The 11,396-nt window shown below is 34.3% G+C and overlaps 1 long non-coding RNA gene across 3 annotated transcripts; it reads right to left on the bottom strand.

The window, feature by feature from the left end:
* Nucleotides 1–8,713: 8,713 nt before the first annotated feature.
* On the bottom strand, nt 8,714–10,492 carry LOC146918778 (uncharacterized). 3 transcript variants are annotated; one of them, XR_015016383.1, is made up of 5 exons: nt 10,247–10,492; nt 10,074–10,137; nt 9,456–9,531; nt 9,103–9,344; nt 8,714–9,010 (listed from the first exon to the last, which is right to left on the bottom strand). It is a non-coding gene; the product is annotated as an uncharacterized LOC146918778 (long non-coding RNA). The 3 variants fall into 3 exon arrangements; XR_015016382.1 differs by having other exon boundaries at nt 9,152–9,344; XR_015016384.1 differs by having other exon boundaries at nt 9,152–9,306.
* Between the last annotated feature and the right edge of the window lie 904 nt (nt 10,493–11,396).

Genomic DNA, 11,396 nt, shown 5'->3' with positions numbered 1-11,396 from the left:
GTAATGTCCTAAATTAACGAGGAGATTTTCTTAACCTCCATTTTGGCCGAATTTTTAGAGAATGCAAAAATATCCCCTGGAAGTCGTAGTTATGTTGTTTACCTATCCAACGAATTGTCACATGCTAAGATTCAATGCAAATCAGCCACATTATGGCCTTCCTAGTAAAAAAGGGTCGAAAACGAGTAATGTCCCAAATTAACAAGGAGATTTTCTTAACCTCCATTTTGGCTGAATTTTTAAAAAATGCAAAAATATCCCATGGAAGTCGTAGCTATGTTGTTTACCTATCCAACGAATTGTCCCATGCTAAGATTCAATACAAACCGGCCACTTTATGGCCTTCCTTATAAAAAAGGGTCGAAAACGAGTAATGTCCTAAATTAACGAGGGGATTTTCTTAACCTCCATTTTGGCTAAATTTTTAGAGAATGCAAAAATATCCCGTGGAAGTCGTAGTTATGTTGTTTACCTATCCAACGAATTGTCACATGCTAAGATTCAATACAAATCGGCCACTTTATGGCCTTCCTAGTAAAAATGGGTCGAAAACGAGTAATGTCCTAAATTAATGAGGAGATTTTCTTAACCTCCATATTGGCTAAATTTTTAGAGAATGCAAAAATATCCCATGGAAGTCGTAGTTATGTTGTTTACCTATCCAACGAATTGTCACATGCTAAGATTCAATACAAATCGGCCACTTTATGGCCTTCCTAGTAAAAATGGGTCGAAAACGAGTAATGTCCTAAATTAACGAGGAGATTTTCTTAAACTCCATTTTGGCCGTATTTTTAGAGAATGCAAAAATATCCCATGGAAGTCGTAGTTATGTTGTTTACCTATCCAACGAATTGTCACATGCTAAGATTCAATACAAATCGGCCACTTTAAGGCCTTCCTAGTAAAAATGGGTCGAAAACGAGTAATGTCCTAAATTAATGAGGAGATTTTCTTAACCTCCATTTTGGCCAAATTTTTAGAGAATGCAAAAATATCCCATGGAAGTCATAGTTATGTTGTTTACCTATCCAACGAATTGTCACACGCTAAGATTCAATGCAAATCGGCCACATTATGGCCTTCCTAGTAAAAAAGGGTCGAAAACGAGTAATGTCCCAAATTAACAAGGAGATTTTCTTAACCTCCATTTTGGCTGAATTTTTAAAAAATGCAAAAATATCCCATGGAAGTCGTAGCTATGTTGTTTACCTATCCAACGAATTGTCCCATGCTAAGATTCAATACAAACCGGCCACTTTATGGCCTTCCTTATAAAAAAGGGTCGAAAACGAGTAATGTCCTAAATTAACGAGGGGATTTTCTTAACCTCCATTTTGGCTAAATTTTTAGAGAATGCAAAAATATCCCGTGGAAGTCGTAGTTATGTTGTTTACCTATCCAACGAATTGTCACATGCTAAGATTCAATACAAATCGGCCACTTTATGGCCTTCCTAGTAAAAATGGGTCGAAAACGAGTAATGTCCTAAATTAATGAGGAGATTTTCTTAACCTCCATATTGGCTAAATTTTTAGAGAATGCAAAAATATCCCATGGAAGTCGTAGTTATGTTGTTTACCTATCCAACGAATTGTCACATGCTAAGATTCAATACAAATCGGCCACTTTATGGCCTTCCTAGTAAAAATGGGTCGAAAACGAGTAATGTCCTAAATTAACGAGGAGATTTTCTTAAACTCCATTTTGGCCGTATTTTTAGAGAATGCAAAAATATCCCATGGAAGTCGTAGTTATGTTGTTTACCTATCCAACGAATTGTCACATGCTAAGATTCAATACAAATCGGCCACTTTAAGGCCTTCCTAGTAAAAATGGGTCGAAAACGAGTAATGTCCTAAATTAATGAGGAGATTTTCTTAACCTCCATTTTGGCCAAATTTTTAGAGAATGCAAAAATATCCCATGGAAGTCATAGTTATGTTGTTTACCTATCCAACGAATTGTCACACGCTAAGATTCAATGCAAATCGGCCACATTATGGCCTTCCTAGTAAAAAAGGGTCGAAAACGAGTAATGTCCCAAATTAACAAGGAGATTTTCTTAACCTCCATTTTGGCTGAATTTTTAAAAAATGCAAAAATATCCTCTGGAAATCGTAGCTATGTTGTTTACCTATCCAACGAATTGTCCCATGCTAAGATTCAATACAAACCGGCCACTTTATGGCCTTCCTTATAAAAAAGGGTCGAAAACGAGTAATGTCCGAAATTAACGAGGAGATTTTCTTAACCTCCATTTTGGCCGTATTTTTAGAGAATGCAAAAATATCCCATGGAAGTCGTAGTTATGTTGTTTACCTATCCAACGAATTGTCACACGCTCAGATTCAATGCAAATCGGCCACATTATGGCCTTCCTAGTAAAAAAGGGTCGAAAACGAGTAATGTCCCAAATTAACGAGGAGATTTTCTTAACCTCCATTTTGGCTGAATTTTTAAAAAATGCAAAAATATCCTCTGGAAATCGTAGCTATGTTGTTTACCTATCCAACGAATTGTCCCATGCTAAGATTCAATACAAACCGGCCACTTTATGGCCTTCCTTATAAAAAAGGGTCGAAAATGAGTAATGTCCTAAATTAACGAGGGGATTTTCTTAACCTCCATTTTGGCTAAATTTTTAGAGAATGCAAAAATATCCCATGGAAGTCGTAGTTATGTTGTTTACCTATCCAACGAATTGTCACATGCTAAGATTCAATACAAATCGGCCACTTTATGACCTTCCTAGTAAAAATGGGTCGAAAACGAGTAATGTCCTAAATTAACGAGGAGATTTTCTTAACCTCCATTTTGGCCGAATTTTTAGAGAATGCAAAAATATCCCATGGAAGTCGTAGTTATATTGTTTACCTATCCAACAAATTGTCACACGCTAAGATTCAATGCAAATCGGCCACATTATGGCCTTCCTAGTAAAAAAGGTCGAAAACGAGTAATGTCTCAAATTAACGAGGAGATTTTCTTAACCTCCATTTTGGCTGAATTTTAAGAGAATGCAAAAATATGCCATGGAAGTCGTAGTTATGTTGTTTACCTATCCAACGAATTGTCACATGCTAAGATTCAATACAAATCGGCCACTTTATGGCCTTCCTAGTAAAAATGGGTCGAAAACGAGCAATGTCCGAAATTAACGAGGAGATTTTCTTAACCTCCATTTTGGCCGTATTTTTAGAGAATGCAAAAAAATCCCATGGAAGTCGTAGTTATGTTGTTTACCTATCCAACGAATTGTCACACGCTAAGATTCAATGCAAATCGGCCACATTATGGCCTTCCTAGTAAAAAAGGGTCGAAAACGAGTAATGTCCCAAATTAACGAGGAGATTTTCTTAACCTCCATTTTGGCTGAATTTTTAAAAAATGCAAAAATATCCTATGGAAATCGTAGCTATGTTGTTTACCTATCCAACGAATTGTCCCATGCTAAGATTCAATACAAACCGGCCACTTTATGGCCTTCCTTATAAAAAAGGGTCGAAAACGAGTAATGTCCTAAATTAACGAGGGGATTTTCTTAACCTCCATTTTGGCTAAATTTTTAGAGAATGCAAAAATATCCCGTGGAAGTCGTAGTTATGTTGTTTACCTATCCAACGAATTGTCACATGCTAAGATTCAATACAAATCGGCCACTTTATGGCCTTCCTAGTAAAACTGGGTCGAAAACGAGTAATGTCCTAAATTAACGAGGAGATTTTCTTAACCTCCATTTTGGCCGAATTTTTAGAGAATGCAAAAATATCCCCTGGAAGTCGTAGTTATGTTGTTTACCTATCCAACGAATTGTCACATGCTAAGATTCAATGCAAATCAGCCACATTATGGCCTTCCTAGTAAAAAAGGGTCGAAAACGAGTAATGTCCCAAATTAACAAGGAGATTTTCTTAACCTCCATTTTGGCTGAATTTTTAAAAAATGCAAAAATATCCCATGGAAGTCGTAGCTATGTTGTTTACCTATCCAACGAATTGTCCCATGCTAAGATTCAATACAAACCGGCCACTTTATGGCCTTCCTTATAAAAAAGGGTCGAAAACGAGTAATGTCCTAAATTAACGAGGGGATTTTCTTAACCTCCATTTTGGCTAAATTTTTAGAGAATGCAAAAATATCCCGTGGAAGTCGTAGTTATGTTGTTTACCTATCCAACGAATTGTCACATGCTAAGATTCAATACAAATCGGCCACTTTATGGCCTTCCTAGTAAAAATGGGTCGAAAACGAGTAATGTCCTAAATTAATGAGGAGATTTTCTTAACCTCCATATTGGCTAAATTTTTAGAGAATGCAAAAATATCCCATGGAAGTCGTAGTTATGTTGTTTACCTATCCAACGAATTGTCACATGCTAAGATTCAATACAAATCGGCCACTTTATGGCCTTCCTAGTAAAAATGGGTCGAAAACGAGTAATGTCCTAAATTAACGAGGAGATTTTCTTAAACTCCATTTTGGCCGTATTTTTAGAGAATGCAAAAATATCCCATGGAAGTCGTAGTTATGTTGTTTACCTATCCAACGAATTGTCACATGCTAAGATTCAATACAAATCGGCCACTTTAAGGCCTTCCTAGTAAAAATGGGTCGAAAACGAGTAATGTCCTAAATTAATGAGGAGATTTTCTTAACCTCCATTTTGGCCAAATTTTTAGAGAATGCAAAAATATCCCATGGAAGTCATAGTTATGTTGTTTACCTATCCAACGAATTGTCACACGCTAAGATTCAATGCAAATCGGCCACATTATGGCCTTCCTAGTAAAAAAGGGTCGAAAACGAGTAATGTCCCAAATTAACGAGGAGATTTTCTTAACCTCCATTTTGGCTGAATTTTTAATAAATGCAAAAATATCCCATGGAAGTCGTAGTTATGTTGTTTACCTATCCAACGAATTGTCACACACTAAGATTCAATGCAAATCGGCCACATTATGGCCTTCCTAGTAAAAAAGGGTCGAAAACGAGTAATGTCCCAAATTAACGAGGAGATTTTCTTAACCTCCATTTTGGCTGAATTTTTAATAAATGCAAAAATATCCCATGGAAGTCGTAGCTATGTTGTTTACCTATCCAACGAATTGTCCCATGCTAAGATTCAATACAAACCGGCCACTTTATGGCCTTCCTTATAAAAAAGGGTCGAAAACGAGTAATGTCCTAAATTAACGAGGGGATTTTCTTAACCTCCATATTGGCTAAATTTTTAGAGAATGCAAAAATATCCCATGGAAGTCGTAGTTATGTTGTTTACCTATCCAACGAATTGTCACACGCTAAGATTCAATTGAAATCGGCCACATTATGGCCTTCCTAGTAAAAAAGGGTCGAAAACGAGTAATGTCCCAAATTAACAAGGAGATTTTCTTAACCTCCATTTTGGCTGAATTTTTAAAAAATGTAAAAATATCCTCTGGAAATCGTAGCTATGTTGTTTACCTATCCAACGAATTGTCCCATGCTAAGATTCAATACAAACCGGCCACTTTATGGCCTTCCTTATAAAAAAGGGTCGAAAACGAGTAATGTCCGAAATTAACGAGGAGATTTTCTTAACCTCCATTTTGGCCGTATTTTTAGAGAATGCAAAAATATCCCATGGAAGTCGTAGTTATGTTGTTTACCTATCCAACGAATTGTCACACGCTCAGATTCAATGCAAATCGGCCACATTATGGCCTTCCTAGTAAAAAAGGGTCGAAAACGAGTAATGTCCCAAATTAACGAGGAGATTTTCTTAACCTCCATTTTGGCTGAATTTTTAAAAAATGCAAAAATATCCTCTGGAAATCGTAGCTATGTTGTTTACCTATCCAACGAATTGTCCCATGCTAAGATTCAATACAAACCGGCCACTTTATGGCCTTCCTTATAAAAAAGGGTCGAAAACGAGTAATGTCCTAAATTAACGAGGGGATTTTCTTAACCTCCATTTTGGCTAAATTTTTAGAGAATGCAAAAATATCCCATGGAAGTCGTAGTTATGTTGTTTACCTATCCAACGAATTGTCACATGCTAAGATTCAATACAAATCGGCCACTTTATGACCTTCCTAGTAAAAATGGGTCGAAAACGAGTAATGTCCTAAATTAACGAGGAGATTTTCTTAACCTCCATTTTGGCCGAATTTTTAGAGAATGCAAAAATATCCCATGGAAGTCGTAGTTATATTGTTTACCTATCCAACAAATTGTCACACGCTAAGATTCAATGCAAATCGGCCACATTATGGCCTTCCTAGTAAAAAAGGTCGAAAACGAGTAATGTCTCAAATTAACGAGGAGATTTTCTTAACCTCCATTTTGGCTGAATTTTAAGAGAATGCAAAAATATGCCATGGAAGTCGTAGTTATGTTGTTTACCTATCCAACGAATTGTCACATGCTAAGATTCAATACAAATCGGCCACTTTATGGCCTTCCTAGTAAAAATGGGTCGAAAACGAGCAATGTCCGAAATTAACGAGGAGATTTTCTTAACCTCCATTTTGGCCGTATTTTTAGAGAATGCAAAAATATCCCATGGAAGTCGTAGTTATGTTGTTTACCTATCCAACGAATTGTCACACGCTAAGATTCAATGCAAATCGGCCACATTATGGCCTTCCTAGTAAAAAAGGGTCGAAAACGAGTAATGTCCCAAATTAACGAGGAGATTTTCTTAACCTCCATTTTGGCTGAATTTTTAAAAAATGCAAAAATATCCTATGGAAATCGTAGCTATGTTGTTTACCTATCCAACTAATTGTCCCATGCTAAGATTCAATACAAACCGGCCACTTTATGGCCTTCCTTATAAAAAAGGGTCGAAAACGAGTAATGTCCTAAATTAACGAGGGGATTTTCTTAACCTCCATTTTGGCTAAATTTTTAGAGAATGCAAAAATATCCCATTGAAGTCGTAGTTATGTTGTTTACCTATCCAACGAATTGTCACATGCTAAGATTCAATACAAATCGGCCACTTTATGACCTTCCTAGTAAAAATGGGTCGAAAACGAGTAATGTCCTAGATTAACGAGGAGATTTTCTTAACCTCCATTTTGGCCGAATTTTTAGAGAATGCAAAAATATCCCAAGGAAGTCGTAGTTATGTTGTTTACCTATCCAACGAATTGTCACACGCTAAGATTCAATGCAAATCGGCCACATTATTGCCTTCCTAGTAAAAAAGGTCGAAAACGAGTAATGTCCCAAATTAACGAGGAGATTTTCTTAACCTCCATTTTGGCTGAATTTTTAGAGAATGCAAAAATATCCCATGGAAGTCGTAGTTATGTTGTTTACCTATCCAACGAATTGTCACATGCTAAGATTCAATACAAATCGGCCACTTTATGGCCTTCCTAGTAAAAATGGGTCGAAAACGAGCAATGTCCGAAATTAACGAGGAGATTTTCTTAACCTCCATTTTGGCCGTATTTTTAGAGAATGCAAAAATATCCCATGGAAGTCGTAGTTATGTTGTTTACCTATCCAACGAATTGTCACATGCTAAGATTCAATGCAAATCGGCCACATTATGGCCTTCCTACTAAAAAAGGGTCGAAAACGAGTAATGTCCCAAATTAACGAGGAGATTTTCTTAACCTCCATTTTGGCTGAATTTTTAGAGAATGCAAAAATATCCCATGGAAGTCGTAATTATGTTGTTTACCTATCCAACGAATTGTCACACGCTAAGATTCAATGCAAATCGGCCACATTATGGCCTTCCTACTAAAAAGGGTCCAAAACGAGTAATGTCCCAAATTAACGAGGAGATTTTCTTAACCTCCATTTTGGCTGAATTTTTAGAGAATGCAAAAATATCCCATGGAAGTCGTAGTTATGTTGTTTACCTATCCAATGAATTGTCACATGCTAAGATTCAATGCAAATCGGCCACATTATGGCCTTCCTACTAAAAAAGGGTCGAAAACGAGTAATGTCCCAAATTAACGAGGAGATTTTCTTAACCTCCATTTTGGCTGAATTTTTAGAGAATGCAAAAATATCCCATGGAAGTCGTAGCTATGTTGTTTACCTATCCAACGAATTGTCACATGCTAAGATTCAATACAAATCGGCCACTTTAAGGCCTTCCTAGTAAAAATGGGTCGAAAACGAGTAATGTCCTAAATTAACGACGAGATTTTCTTAACCTCCATTTTGGCCAAATTTTTAGAGAATGCAAAAATATCCCATGGAAGTCGTAGTTATGTTGTTTACCTATCCAACGAATTGTCACACGCTAAGATTCAATGCAAATCGGCCACATTATGGCCTTCCTAGTAAAAAAGGGTCGAAAACGAGTAATGTCCCACTACACCATTTATCCTCTCTAGCAACAGCCGAAAATTGTTGCCAAAACCAGTAAAAACGTTGCCTAATAGAATAGGAGACGTTTTTTAGGCGTCTCCTATGCGAGCGTTGCCTAAAGTTTTAGGGGACGTTTTTTCGTGCTCTTTGGGCACAGTTTACTAAAACGTCGCCTAAACCAAATGAATAGGGGACGTTTTCTCTTAGTATCTAAGGCTACGCTTTTTCAGTGTTGATGTAGTTTGTTACAATAAATAATCGTTGCCATAAAGTGAAACAATAAGAACATTTAAAAAGTGTTGCTATAGCTAATAGTTTACTAAAAAAATATATATTTTGGTATTATTTTGCAAATATAATAAATTAAATCTTAACCAAGAACGAATTTAACCACAAATCCACAAAAATTAAGTTAAAGCATTTATTCTTGGTACATGAACTCAAACATTGTCAACACAAAGTAGTTGACAAAAGGTCTAACATTACTTAACAAAATATAATACAAGCCTAACAAAATACATAGTATTGTCAAGTTTAATACTTGCAAATGCAAGCCTAAATATAAAATCTTCCAACTCATTCATCTGTATTGAAATTCACCATAATTGTGTTTATATCTTCTCCATGCATGTTAAGTATTCTCAACCCGATCTCGTGCTTCAACCGGCAAGATAAGCTTCCGCTACAAAAGTTATAAGACAAAACAAGATCAAGAAATGAAAGACTATTTTTTTTAATAATAAGACATTCAAATTCATAGATACACTTACATACATTAGTATATCTCCATAAACGTATTTTGTTATCTTTAGGCATTCCTTACCAATTGATGTAAAGTAGAGTACATTTGTTGAGTTCCTAGCCATTGATCCTAAGACGAGTCTCAACTCAAATAATAATTTACTAGTGGGCGCAATAGGCTGACCATCCTCATTAAAGGTCACTTTTTCTCGTCTCTTCCAAAGTTCTTCCATGAATCTTTTTGGACAAAGTTTTCCCACAAGTTTTTCTTTTTACTGTTCCAATTTTTAGTACAAAGTAATCAACACAATAAAGCAATACCACATGTTTGTCACCAATCTATAAATAATAATGACATCATTATTATGAAATACAAAACTAATTACCTTTTTCTCATTTGTCTTACTTGGTTACATCTATTTCCTTTAACTAGTAAAGTTCTACATAAAAGGGGTAGCAACACTGTGAATGAACAATGGAAAGGTTAAAAGTGATCTCAAAATGAATTTAAACAACACAACTAAGTAACACACACTTCATTATTTTAATAAAGTCGGAAAATAATTAATGGGTTGTTTAAAAATGAATTGACACGGGACAATTCATAAATTCATTCGATCAATTGGCTATTTCAACCCCCTATTGAAATGAGTTTCTTTTCTTTTTTATAAAATGAGGACTAATTATTTTTGTACTCAAAATTAGAAGTGTAAGAAATTTTAAACAATAAATGTCAAATTTAGATTTGGAAGAGTGAAGAAAATTTTATTTCAACAAAAATTGAGTTGTTTTTTTTAAGTTTACAAATTTGATAAGACGGTGAAATTAAATACACAATAGCTCAATTTATATCAAAACAAGAGATTTTTCACATAACAGGGATATATCAAAACAAGAGATTTTTCACATAACAGGGAGAATAAAGTTTGTCTTCAATTAAAAAAAAATAAGAACTAATAAAATTTGAATAACTAATTGAATAGGCTAGAAGGATAGGTACTTACCCTTAATGAAAGGAAACACGAAGGTGATGTCACTGCTCCGGCGTACTGGTTGTCGATGGCAGTGCTAGAAATGGTGGAAAATAACAATAGAAAAGAAAAATCTCAGTGCAAGGAAGAAAGAATAAGAATTAAGAAGAAGAAGGCGGCTAAAAGTTGCCGAAAAACGAGCTTACCGCGTGGATGAAGAAAAAGGGTCGACATCAAAGTCACTCCTTTTGTGAAATTAATGGGATCAACAGAAAGCACTTGTCGAGGGGATGAAGAAAATGATCTTACTTTGTTCGATCTGTGAAAACGGTGGTCAGAACGGCTCCGAGAAAATGGTGACGGTGGTGGTTTGTGAAGGAACGGGGAAAGGCCTGCGTTTTGATTTCTTTATCTTTAATTTAGGATGAGGATGATAATGATGATACGTGGGTGGGGCTCATGTGAAAAAAGACATAAAATATATTATTATTATTTTAGGCAAGGCATAAAAGATATATCATCAAAATTTATGTGGCTATTAAATGTGCAATGAAGATAATTTAAACCACATTATTTTTTACGAAGGGAATAAAAGATAAACCACAATTTTTTTTTTTTTACAAAAACAATAAATATAACAATCATAATACTACAGTACAATATTTATTGATTTAGTGCATTTAAATTACGAGCAATAATGTTTATAAAATTTTGATTCTTATTAAAATTATTTTTATTTTTTGATTAAATTATGGATATTTTACATTTCCTTATTATTAACAATTATATTTATTTTTTTTAAAAAAATTATATTTTTCAATGACACCAACAATATTTTTTTTGGTAGTGAATGATACCAACAATATAACAAACACAATAGAAATTTTTATATTTTTTAATGATACTAACGATATAACAAATATAATATCAATTCTTAAAATTTTTAATGACACTAAAAAAAAGCATTCTTATAGACAAAAAGCCAAAGCATGTTATTTTCTTTACTATCGAAAAGACAAACACTTGAGTTCCCGTCTTTTCGCTCTTTTTATTGCGCTAATATTTGAAAAATATGAACAATTTTATATATATATATATATATATATATATATATATATAACAAAAAAATATAATTTAAATTCTTATTTTTTTAATGACACTTTTTTTTTTGAATCGCCAATTTTTTAAATGACATTAAAAACAATCTTTATTATAAAAAAAAAAAAGATATTCATCTAATTTGTTACAGTTTTTAAAGGACAAAGGAAAAAAAATTGAACATATATATATATATATATATATATATATATATATATATATATATATATACTCATATCGTGTTTGTTACACTTTTGT

The sequence above is a fragment of the Medicago sativa genome, chromosome 6, assembly GCF_051527215.1.
Source record: "Medicago sativa cultivar Bolivia chromosome 6, Bolivia_mono, whole genome shotgun sequence".
Classification (NCBI taxonomy): Eukaryota; Viridiplantae; Streptophyta; class Magnoliopsida; order Fabales; family Fabaceae; genus Medicago; species Medicago sativa.
This window is presented reverse-complemented; position numbering and strand designations above follow the sequence as displayed.